Below are 11953 nucleotides of genomic sequence, written 5' to 3'. Positions count from 1 at the left end.
ATCAGACTGATCTTACAACTTAGTCTTCATTCATTATAAATATTTACTTGTTCTGTTTGTTTCTTATAGAACTTTTTTTTTTGTTCGTTTGTTCGTCTTTTTTTCACGCTTACAAGAAAAAAATTCCTATCCAGGCAAATGGCGAAATGTTGCAATCTTCTTGTTCTTCCAGGTTTTTTATTTTTATTTTTTATATATATATTTTTGTTTTTTGTTTTCTAGTGATAATCCCCCCATCCATCACCACCTCCTCTCGCTGCTGTGACTCCGTTTTAGTTTCTGTTTCACCTTCACGAGCGGCAGCGACTCCTGTGCCAGGCTTTAGCTGTATCACTGGGACACGTTAGAGTTTAGATAGGAGTTAGTGTTATCTTTTTATCTAGCATACTAGTGCTAAAGTCCTCAAGCTAAAAGTTCTGCCTTATATCGACCAACAGATACAGGAGTTGTCGCTATAATCCTTTTTTTTTGTTACTTTTTAATTTTATTGATGTTTTCTAAAGAAGGTTTGCACAAAGTTCAAGACTGTTCAACACAGAAAAAAAGACAAAAATCCGCAATATGGTCGATCAGAGAGGGAAATAGAGAAAGAAAGTAGGGTATTTTTCTAAACTTGATGGATTCTAATGAGTAAAGATGTTTTTTTTTTCTCTGTTTGTTTATTTTTAAATATGTTGTTTAGTTTTAGAAAATAAGAAACAAACATCAGTAATCTGTTGGGGTTGCTGCATACATGTTGGCATATATATATACGTTACATATCGAGTATATACAACACACACATGTATGCAAACCGGGAGTGAACTTTAAGAAAAAAGAAAAAAAGCACGAATTTTAGAGTTATTTATATAATTGCTGAAAAGAATTGCACTATTTTTTTAGTCTGCGCAGATGATGGATGGACGTATATGAGAGAGATTTTTTTTTATGTAAGGAAGGAGCTCTGTCCGTTCAGGCCGAGATAAACACCGACCCGGAGAGACGTGGAACCGTAGGGACTCATCGGAGGGACCGAGGTGCAGCAGCATGACGCACAGCAGCCGCTATCACGAAAACATATCATGGGAGGGTTCTGACTTCGTACAACGGACTCGGATTAACTATTACTGTACCATTGATTTATTAAGAAGAAGAAAAAATCCCTGGTTTATGCAATTATCCGAGTCCTGCGAGCCAAACCACGAATCAGCACCCAACCTGCGGGCCCAATCAAAAAAAAAAAAAAACCTCTGCTCGTTGCTCTTTTTCTCTCATCCTATTGGCCGAATCGTTTTGCCAATCCCAAAGCCTGGCTGTCACTACCTCGCCAAACAAGTCAAGCACATACATGCTCACGTTAAAATCGGACTTTGTCACATCGAGCAAACGTCCGAACTAATCAAGACGATGTGTAATGTAACAGTAGAGTCGGTTAGAGTAGAGCGTAGAGTTAGCTGTTTTTATAATAATCCTGTTTGTTGTGTGTTTTATATTTTATGTGAATGTCTGAATATTGTTCAGCGGATGAGAAAAGAGCAAACGACACAGAAACAAGTGACACCTAACGTCCTCCTTTTGTAGCGATGCTACTCAGGAAGGAAGCCAGGTCGCCTTATAGGCCCGAAATGTGCGATATGCTGACTGTGCGCTGCTGCTGCGACCAAACCCACAATCTCTATTTCCTGCCTTTAATACAAACAGTTACACACATTCAAACAGCTCCTCCGGTGAGTTCCTCTCTGTCTCTCTCCTGCAGGCATCTCTGAGCACTTTACCGCACCGGGAAAGAGACAACAATCGTCTGTCAGCCAGCGTCGTATATATCAACTACAATAAAACTTTACAACTACAGAAAAAAATATTTTAGATTTCTAGATATAAACCTTTAAAGCTTTAAGCCACACTTTTAAAAAGATGCAAAGAGTTGTGCCTCAAAATTGTAGTCATCCTAAAAACCTCACTACCTGGAATCATTGATTTATCTTTTTAAAGTCTAACATAGTCGTGACCAAGACGACTGGGTGTCATTTTTCAAATACTGTTACTAATAATCCTCTTTAGTGTTGGTATAAATAAATTTGAGAAATACACGTTTATTTTCTATAAAACTTTTTTTCATGTGACAAAAGAAGCCAAATTTGTCATATGTTAAATGTTTTCTACACATGAATCCATACAAAAAAAGTTTTAAATTAAATTTAATGTAAAATTGGCCAAACTTTGGTTTATATCAGGAACTATTTGATCAAAAAATAAGTTAAAGTTAAAAAGTAAAGTTAAAAATAAGCTCATTAATTTAACGACCAAATTTTGAGTTTTGACTCTCAGTTCTGCAGATACATTTCGGTCAGCAGCAAATAATTATAGTTAGTATTGATTGATTTATTTTAGTAGTTTATTTCCCAGGGAGCGTGTATATTAATAAACATTAATGTAAATATAGCAGAATTAGCTCGAAGGCTAGTTTTACCAGGTGTGAGTTGGCTAACAAGACACAAATTTAAAACACTGTTTCTAAGACAGGATACCCAACTCTACTAACTTTCAAAGATCTGGTGGATATTTCAATTTTGGACCACAACTCTTTGTGTGTTGAACGCAGCACGAGACGAGTTGTTGCAAACTAAGCACACTGAAGTGTTGAAAAGTGACACGAGTGTTAAGAACAACTCGTCTTATGTCGTCTGTTTAAGAGTGTGGAAATAAAGGTGGAAGGATTTTTTTAGGCGCCCCTTAAAGAAAGAAAAAAACACAGTGCCCTCTAGTGTCCAGTCTTTATGCAACAGCGCCCTCCACAGGGACCGAACCAAACCGCAGCCAAAACTCCCGAAGCTTGAGTCAGCTTATCCTGAGGAGAAGAGAGAATTAAAAGGCCAAAAAAAAGACATTTTATAATCTGATACGGTGAATCTTTTAATTTCTTTTGTCTTTTCTTTCCTGAAATGAATCACAGGCGTCTCAGGCCCAGTTTGTGATTCTCATCTATTAACGTTACATTTGAGTATCTGAAATATAAATCCCAGAACATCTTTTAACAACACTTTCTGATTGTTTTGAAGGTATTTTAGGAACTTTAAAGACTCTTCTAACAATCTTGATAAGGAAATATGAAGTCTGCTGCACAATAGACAAGATATTAAACCTGTTTTCTAATTCAAACAAAGATGGTAGCTGTCTTTGTATAATTATTATAACACAAATCAACATTTTAAATATTGTTTCTGCCAGTTATATTTGTCTATTACTGTTACTTTCCATTATTTAATGTCATTTTGCACATTAACGCATTTTTATTTTACTTACGTTGTACAAACTGCAGCTACCATTGTAGGAAATGGGTTAAAAATCTTTCCTATCATGCATAAGATGTCTTTTTTTTAATCTAGATTGTTAAAAGAGTCTCTTAAATGCAGTCAGAACAGCAGTAAGTGTTATTTAAAGATTGTCAGGGGTTTATCTTTAAGAAAAATTTAAAGATAATGCAAATGAGAAGCACAAACTGGGAGCTAAGAGGCACACAGACATTTAAATATCACATTTAAAACACAGTGTAAAAGATCTGTTCTCACGTCTTTCTAAACAGGAATAAAAGTGGAATCTTTGCTCCTGTTTAAAGAGAAATGGGAATATTGTCCTAATTAAATTGTGAGAAATTACAAAGCACAATATCAGTAGTTGTTGTATGAATCCTCTCCTAAATTGCTGTGATTCAAAAGAAAAGACAAAGGTGGAAAAAAAAAGCTGGCAAATAATCAAAAGTCACGTCTTTTATGGTTCACCTTCTCACCGTCTTGTTTACTGTCTCTCTTTCTCCTTTTATTCCTGCGCTGCACGTTGGCCACGCTGCCATTTCTCATGACAAGCACAGAGTAAAAATGAAATGAATCTCTTGACCCAAAGCAGCTAAAAGGAGTGATGATTGGATCAAAGTATGAATCACCTTTGATCTCCGTGATAATAAGATTGTGAGCCTGGTCCTAATTCAAGTTTTCTCTAAATTATTAAACCTTTCCTTTCTTCAATGTTTCCTCTTTCCTTTTCACCATCATGATACTTGAGTTTGGACCGGGCTGTTTTCCTCTTTAGTACGGTTCGGTTCCCTGCAGCGGAGGGTTTGCAGCGGGTATGAGAAGGCTGGACGGGCTCTGATCAAACAAATAACAAACGAAAGATGGTTTTAATAAGTATAATAATACATTTAAATAATTCAGTTCATGAGAAGTAAAAACAATGTAGGATTAATCTTTCTGCGCTGGCTGACGATACAAAAGAAAGACATGAGGAGAGGAAGGAAAACGCACACACATTTACACACACACACGCGCACACCACACACACACACACTCTGGTATGTTTACATGCAGAGAGGTCTTAATAGTTATTTAGCATTAATGTTTTTTTCTTTTACAGCCACTGCTAAACTTTGACATTTATAGTAACTAAAATAAATGGATAAGATACATTTAAATCAAGTGTTTCCTGTTAAGTTTTAGATTTTCTTCGAGTCATATATGGATGAAAGAGTTATTCCTCCTCTTTATACTGGCTGCGAAGAGATAATTTATTAACACAACTTCATTGTAAGAGATGAGGAACATCTCTACAGTCCTCATTTAGTGTAAAAATGCATTTTAAAGTTCATCTGAAGCTAATATAAGTTTGATAAATCAATATTTTTACTAGTTTTTGGTACTAAATTTGTTCCATTTCTCACTGGAGGAATACCGGTGAATCCTAGTAGCTGCATGTAGGTTTATTGCAGAGATGAAACACTGGTAATGAACCTACATGTGACTTCCAGGATGAAGATATGTACATGATTTGTCTAAACTGAGAGTGCTGAAGCCTCTTTATTAGCTTTAAGTGAACTTTAAAACAAGGATTACCCTGCAGAGCTCAGAATAGAGAAGAGGAATGGTTATAATTAACCTCTCTCAACATACAGATGGTGAGTGAGTGTTAATGCAGACTTGGAAATGATGTGAACCTTTAAATAAGAGCTGTGGCTTAACTTTAAGCCCTAAGTGTAAGTGTTAGTGAGTTAAAACATATTAGCTTATACAGCAGAGTGTTTTTGTAAAGTCAACACACACACAGTGCTGTCTGTTCCCAGGTGTGTCTGTGTGCGGTTAATGTACACCGACTTGCCCTCGGAAGAACCCCCAGCTGTCTAGACACAAATTAAACACACACACACACACACACACACACACACACACACACAAAGCAGACTAAACAAACTAACCTAAGAACCAGACCTTAGACACACACAGGTGCACTTTCACTCATCCACATACTTTATTTATTTAAATTTTTTTATTGCGGACCACACAAGATAACGAAAACATTTATCTCACACACACACACATACACACACACACACCTATTTCACGACCCCTCCTTCCTTCCTCTTCCTATCCGAACCGAACACGCTCTTCCTGTTCCCTAGAGATGCCTGCCGTCCAATAATGACAGAGCTCCCTTCAGGCCCGGCCCCCTCTCCCCCCATTTCCCCCCACTCGCTGCCATTGGTCGGTTGTCTTTCTGATCTCCATGGAAACGCGTTCATCGTGTTATTATTATTATTATTATTGTTGCTATGTCGTACAAGTGTGCCTGCCTGCGCTGAGACGGGCGAAATGTGAGTGGCTACTTTGGGCTGTCAATCATCCCCGGGCCACGCCTCCTTACTGTCTCAGTTGATGATGATGATGTTTGGATGATGATGATGATGAGATTGATGGTCATGTTGATGTTGATGATGTTGATGATGAAGATAGATGTTTTTTGATAGTGATGCCGCAGAGAGCGTTGCAATACACCTACTATTTGCCTTTTTTGATAATATTAGTTCTATTTTAACGTAGCGTGCTAAATGTTAAGTCTTTTTATTGTTGTTGTTGATATTTTTATTGTTTATTCACTTGAGAGCAAGAGAAAAAGAAAAAAGGTCATTTTACTTCAATCCATCAATCACACGACAAATTTTATTTTATTTTTGTGAAACCAACTTCGAGAGTGTTAAAAAAAAACTACCTAACACACATAAAGCTGCAGATCACTGAGGAGGAAAGACGTGTAAATACCACGAAATGTACTTCTGCTTCTAAGTGCCCTTTTTTTCCACTTTTAAAATACGCTCGTAGACGTTTGAAGAGCAAATGATGTGATTTTACCCTTTTTTTGGGGGGCTTTTCTTTTACCCGAGCACATTTTCCTCACGCACTTACAAGTTCAAGTATATTTCTTTTGTGCATGTGAACATCAAATCCTCGTGATCCAGTTTCATCTCCTTCTTATAATCATTGCGTCTCCTCCTCCGATCGCTCCGGACCCAGCGTCTACATGTGTGCCTTCTGGTGTCCGGTGGCTCATCGGAGACTTTTCCGTCTGTCTGTTTAGAAAAAAGAGAGAGAGAGAAAGAAAAAAAAAAAACATACACACGCAAACACACACACACACTGTGGTGCAATGAACTCCTCCTGCCTTTTCACATGCAGACACTGGACAGCATGAAAATATTAAAAAATGATGTTAAAATGGCTGTGATGTATGGAAGCTTATTCATGTCATGAAAAGGAAAAAAAACGTGAATAATGAAAAAAATTCTTCATTTTTGGAAACAGCAGATGACAAATAATCTTATTTCAAGGTCCAAAGTTACAACTTTATTTACTTATATTCCAAATTTTGCCATAATAAGTCTTTTTTTCAAATACTTCATTTATTGTCATCACTTCATTTCATACATGTGATGACAACCTTTTTTTTCTGGAATGTGGTTCAGTGCGTCACCCAGTGATGCAACATGATAAACAATTAACTAATATAGCATTTAGCCAAATAGGCAAATCAGCAGTATTCAGACTACAGATTCAAATTACAGCACAGCACATTGTGGACTTTTTAAATTCATAGAAAAATTCACACAAAATAATACTAATTCAAATTTAACCTCTGGACTTATGGCATACAGCAATACTTTTTTTTTTTTTTTCCTAGCATGAATAAGCTTCCGTATTGATGAAACAAGATGCTAAGATTCAGCTCTCAAGTTGCTTGTGTTGCGATCCAGGGATGTCGGAAAGAGTCAGAAATTTGGCTAAAAATCCAGAATTCACTCCACTAAGAATAGCACAACCTAAAAATGCTTCATAAATACCAGAAAGCAAACATTTGAAGCATTAGATTAATTTCCTTTGTTTAACTTCACCTGTTGGGTAACGTTAGACAAAGAAATCTGCACTAAGAGTCATGTTTCCAGTCCAGGAACACAACCTTTGAGCTAGGAACGTTTTACTTCCGACATTTAATGAAACGCAACACGAGTAACGACACGACAAGACATCGGAGCCATGAATAAAACAACAAATGTCTTGCTTCCTGCACAGAACTGCTCCTCCACAGCCCTCGTTTCTGTCCGCAGCATCGTTTTTAAAGACCTTTCCAAAGAAGGAATCATCCTAAACGAGACTCTGATCGCATAAAAAATTAAAGAGTCGCACCTGACTTGAACTTTTTTGGGGGGAAACAGCTTTCTTTACGCATACCTTTTTCCAGTTTTTCTAACTCTGTCTATCACCTGTAGACGAGTATTACATGATTATACATCAAGAAGGAAAAACTGCATTAAGAAGTCGACTGGATAAAGGTTCAAAGTAAAGAAAACTGTTTCCTTCCTTTGTGTTTTTTGCTTATTCTGCTCATCATCGTCTTCTCCTCTGCTCACTCTGCTCTTTGAATCAGCGCTACGTTGGCTACGTGGCGCCTTTTTTTTTTTTTTTTAAATCCTCTGACAATGTTGAAGAAAAATATACAGAAACACTCTCTTCTTCTTTTTTTTTTTTTTTTGGTTGCAGTATGTATGTGTGCGTATTTAAACGAGCCTCGATATCTTTTTTTTCCTTCATTTTTTATACGGGACACGTGTGCAGCAGCCACTTGGTCGCTCGTCCAACCGCCGCAGTGACTATTGTAGAAGTCTTCCACCCTTGTCGTCGAGTTTTAAATCCTGCAAGCATGTTCAAATGTGAGACTTGTACAATAGATCGGTTTGTTCGGTCAGGATTCCTACACACTTATTAAAAAACAAATATGACTGTCTGTAAAATCTTTGTGCAGGAGCCCTGATCTGTTCGTGTAGAAAAACTGTTGGATTTCTCTGAACTCACTTTTAGCTCCAGGTTTATAATTCTTCCGTCGATGTTCGGCGGAAGAAAGATGAACACGGCGCTAAAAAAGAAAAAAGAAAAAAAAAGAGTTCAGGGGTTTTAAAATCTGTTACCTGTCACAGCATGGCTCACATACTTATATAGAGGCCTACTTATTCTCAATGATAACGGTTGCTTATTTGTGTATTAAAAACAATTTATTTTAATTTATATTTGGATGGTCTACGTGTTGCTGGGTTTGTTACGTTGTTATTTTTTCAGACAATGGTTGATCGTTGTTGTCACAGAACATGGTATGAATCAGACACATTTCAGTTAGCCTTCGATTTAAAAAATGAATAAAAAACTTTTATAAATATGTTTGCATCTCCTCTGATTATTTATTTATTCTTTTATTTATTTTGTTTCTTTTCCTTTTATTCAAATGCTGAAGATCACTGTTTTACAATTATGTATCCGACCACAGATGTGTTTTTGTTTTAGTCAGCAGTTCAATCTGTGTTTAAGACTTTTTACTTTTATCATGAAAAACTGAGCAAAGATTTAAAAAAAAAAAAAAAAATGCAACCAAATGATTTACAGATGTACAACCAGAAGAACAACTTATAGACAGAAACAGCAAAAGGAAATATGCATGGAATCGTAATAACTGAGTAAATAAATATAGTAAGTATAGTAATGACGAAAAAGAAAAGAAAAAGCAAACTCCAATCACAATATGAGGTACAAATTAAAACTTTACATTTTTAGTAAGAGACTAATGAAAAATTCAAAGAAATGATGATAAAAAAAGGAGTTATTACCACCTCTCTCTCTCTCTATTACTCTTTCCTTCTCTCTATCTTTCTCTCAACCCCGACCAGTCAAGGCAGATGGTCGCCCACCTAAAGTCAGGGAGGTTTTCCTTGCTGCTGTCTCCAAATGCTGCTCATGTGGGAATGTTGGGTCTCTTTAAATTAAATTAAATTAAATAGTAGACCAGACCTGCTCTGTGTGAAAAGAGCATTGAGATGACTTTTATTGTGATATGGTGCTATATACATAAAAGATTGATTGATTAAATTTTAACATTCAGGATGTCTCTATACAGCCTCGGAAAGAAGGAAGGTGCAGCTGTGAACCCGGGGAAAGGAATAAATGTGATCATGGAGAACAGAACACAGAAATGAGAGCGGTTAAGAAATGAGATATTTGGGGAGTGGCCTCATGGCAGAATGGTTACAACACATGCTACAAGGGACCTTTTGTTGCATGTCTTACCCATTTCACTGTCTCCTCTTGTTTCCTGTCAGCCTCTCTGACACCAACTGTACAATAAAGGCTAAAATATATATTTAAAATATAGGAGGAGACATTTTATTCAAACTTCATGCAGTCTAGGAAACAAAATGGTTAAAGTCCATGTGTGTCTGAGCATTGTAGTGTACAGTAAAGTAAACATCACTGAACATGAAAGCTCGGTCTTGTTCTTAGAAACAGTGTCTGAGTGTCTGAGCAGTTTAAAGTTTTAACTCAGGATCCACTAACAAGCTGTTTCCAGAGTTTTCAGCCACGTCTCAAAGGTCTTTCTCAGCGGATGTAATTTGCTCGGTTGTCATGGAGATTGCTCAGCCTTTCACATCCACCCACTATTTTTCTTTTCCCAATAAGATTCAATTTTAAAACATAACTTTTGTAGTGAGAGGAACAAGCTGCCGGTTTCACTTTTTAATAATTTACATATTAACACAACCTATAACATTTTCTGAAATAATTAAAATATTAGGTTTTTTTGAATGTTCGATTTATTCAGAAACTGATGTAGAAATTAATTATTGAGATGTATCAGGCTGTTTTCAAATGGGTCTCAAAGAAACACTCATTAAATAAATGAAAAACAGAACAGTACAAGACATAATTATGTATAGCACAACAAACAACCAACCAAATAAACAACAAACAGCAAAGAACAGTGATGACATTACTGAAAACACAGGTGATCTGTTTCAAGATGAAAAAACAAAACATTTTTAAATAAGCAAAATGACGACAGGTAACAAATATTTTACTGATAACTTCTTGCAATCACAAAGCGACTTAAACACAAAAGCCAACCTTCTTAGACACAAAGGCGACTACAAAGAGGATCTGATCAGAACATCTTAGAGAATAATTCGACATTTTAAGGAACAAACTCGTGTCGGTGTAACATCAGCCAGCGTGCAGCAGGTGGCGCACTTCACTCAAAATCTGAAGTCAGTGAGGATTCATTAAGGAGCTGCAGGGAGACAAACACTTAGAAACAGCTGAGTGTGATTTAATGAGCTCTCCTCATTTCATATCAGGTGCAGCCATTTTTGCACAGATGTTACAAATAATGTTAATGACGTTTGTTTGAAGAGCAGATTATTGTAGATTCTCACTTTTTTGACTTGTGACTTTATGTTTCCAGATTATAGCAGTGATATTTTGATGAGATGTGTTAGTTTCACTTTCAGTAAATACATATAAATCATCTGTTTTCCTCAGTAGACCTTTTCTTTTCTTTTCTTTTTGTTAAACAGCAAATATTTTAACATGTCAGAGCAAGGCGAGCACAGATTTAACTGAGAGGGGAAAAAGAACAAGGAAGGACAAAGTGAAAGGAGGGATGTAGAGAATGGAAAGATAAAACCTGATATCAACTACAAGCCATTATGTCACCTCACCTAACCTCCCACACTGAGGACTTGACTGTCTCTAATTAAACACATGAATACTTATCAGTAGATATTTAGATTCAGATATGTAGGGAGAACAGGGTTGGGTAGTCACATGTTGGCATATACATATACAATGTGATACGACTCCATTAAAATAGCACATGGACAAACAGCCCCATACGCCACGATGGGGACGGTTGTCACAAGTGCACGAGACGTATGTGACAGCTTATATCTTCTTAACTGAATCAGCTGAAGGAGAGTAACACCACTTTATTCATACCTGACACTGTAGACTTCCATTACACATTAAAAAGGTATAGAGTATAGATACAGTTTATGAGGAATTAGAGGAAGTAAAAAATGTGACTACCAACCCCGTTCTCCCCTACAATATGTCTTTATCTTGATCAAGTACCTTAATCTTTAAAGTTACTTCACTGATTCTCTAAAGGAAATATGTGATTGACAATGTTACTTAGAAAAAAGTGTAAACATTTCAAATGTAATACTTGAAAAATGTATCCTAAAAAGACGGACAGACATGAGGGTAGAAAAACTGTATAGACTGAAGACTTGGACTCGAGTTAGATGTCACAGAAATGAGCAGCTAAGAGTTAACTTTACTTAGAATGAATTGAGACTTAATTTGGACTTTTATTAAATGACCTGCAGTTTAGATCTTTCCTGAATAACTTGAGTCTTAATTTGACATTTGATCGGAAGCTTTAGCTGACTAGAGTCTAGAGTCAGATGTCAGAGAAATGAGCAGCTAAAACTTGACTTGTTTGAGACAAAAATTGACTTTTCTTAATAGTTGCATACTTAATTTGGTAGTACTTGAGTCTTAATTTGAGATTAGATCTGAGACTTAAACTGATCGACTTGGATTTGACCCAACTGGAGGCCTGACTTGGACTCTTCCGCAATGACATAATCTGAGCTCGGCTCGTCGAGCGTCAGCTGGCAGCTGCCTGATCTATGAATGACTGGATTTCCAGCCAAATGGATCTCAGCCCGTTTTTGATAAGATTCCTGTGACTCAACAGCTTTAAACGTTACACCAGTTTATCCTCCTGCCAGGTTTTCTACGTCAGCTCAGAGTAAGGTACCGTGCTGGGT

At 36.7% G+C, this 11953-nt stretch overlaps 1 protein-coding gene and 1 long non-coding RNA gene across 2 annotated transcripts in view; one reads left to right on the top strand and one right to left on the bottom strand.

Moving 5' to 3' along the window:
- Window positions 1-11953, bottom strand: part of LOC134004709 (uncharacterized) — a 478899-nt gene that overhangs the window by 178267 nt on the left and 288679 nt on the right. The gene's annotated exons all lie outside the window — the stretch shown is intronic.
- The window catches only part of pmepa1 (prostate transmembrane protein, androgen induced 1), a 55538-nt gene that overhangs the window by 42111 nt on the left and 1474 nt on the right, over window positions 1-11953 (top strand). The gene's annotated exons all lie outside the window — the stretch shown is intronic.

This window comes from Scomber scombrus, chromosome 3 (genome assembly GCF_963691925.1).
Source record: "Scomber scombrus chromosome 3, fScoSco1.1, whole genome shotgun sequence".
Lineage (NCBI taxonomy): Eukaryota > Metazoa > Chordata > Actinopteri > Scombriformes > Scombridae > Scomber > Scomber scombrus.
The sequence above is the reverse complement of the archived record's forward strand: the minus strand, read 5'-3'. Positions and strand labels throughout refer to the sequence as shown.